The sequence below is a fragment of the Leptopilina heterotoma genome, unplaced genomic scaffold, assembly GCF_015476425.1.
Source record: "Leptopilina heterotoma isolate Lh14 unplaced genomic scaffold, ASM1547642v1 Lhet_264, whole genome shotgun sequence".
NCBI lineage: Eukaryota > Metazoa > Arthropoda > Insecta > Hymenoptera > Figitidae > Leptopilina > Leptopilina heterotoma.
This window is the reverse complement of record NW_025110974.1, coordinates 157393-158665: the sequence shown is the minus strand read 5'-3', so window position 1 is coordinate 158665 and position 1273 is coordinate 157393.

Here is a 1273-nt window from a genome sequence, read left to right as displayed (position 1 = left end):
CAAGTTGGAGATGGTGGTGGCGGTGGTGGTGGTGGGAAGATCATGGTTTCGTTTCGGTCTCAGACTCAGGTCTATATCTATATATATACGCATGTATCTATATATATAGCTAGTGTGTGTGATAGTAAATGCAGAATGACGAGAATCGCGCTCGCGCAGAGGGGATGAAAAAGTCAGGGGCGTTTGCCAAAATCTCCACCTCCCCTTTTGCAAAAATAATAATAATAATAATAGTGATAAAAATTTTAACTAAGAAGACAAAAAAAATTTTAAATTACATAAAAAATAAGAATAGAAATAATATTATTTTTTTTGCTGCTCTGCAAGCGGTAACATTTTTTTAACCCCAAAATTTCTAACCTGAAAATCTTAGTAAAAAATATTAAAATACTTTTTGTTTTAAAATATTTTTATATTTTACATACATTTTAATTAATTATTAATTAATATTATCAATATTGTTGTTGTTATTATTATTATTATTATTATTATTATTATTATTATTATTATTATTATTATTACCATTATTATTACTAATATTATTAATTAATATTTTATATTTTTAGTTTTTATTATTATTTATAAATATAGGATTCGCACTCATCTACTAAAACCTACTATTTACTACTTTTTCTTCGAATTGCTACTATTTGTATACTTTTTTATGCGATTCAATTGAATTATTATTTTCTAGAATTATTTTTAACTAAAATTTATTCTATTCTCATATTTTTCAAATATGAATTCTCCTAGAGAATTTTATAAAATTATTGGAAATAATTGAATTCTTCTAACGAATTTAAATAAAATTTTTAAGAATAATTTTTTTATTAAATAAATTAAGTAATTGCAATAATTAACTAATAATTGAAATTCTGCGATAAATTTTATTATTTATGAAAATAATTTAATCTTTGTAAAAAATTTTATGATTTTATAATTTTTTCATGTAATATTAGCAGGGTTGCTAATGAAAACATTTTCAAAATTATTTCCATTATTTCAAGCCAAATTATTATTTTCAAGAATTTTAAAACTAAAATTCTTCTTTAATTCAATTATTTTTAATAATTTTTGAAAAAGTTCTTTTTGATAATTTTCAAATCCATTTGTTTACAATACAATTTTACGAAATTTCATCGATTATTTGGAAATTCTTCAATTGTATATTGGAAAATAAAAACTTAAAAGAATTTTAAAAAAATTTAATTTACAGTTTTTCGAAACAATTAGTTCTACAGAATTGTTAGTTAAAAGTATGAAAAATTCAAAT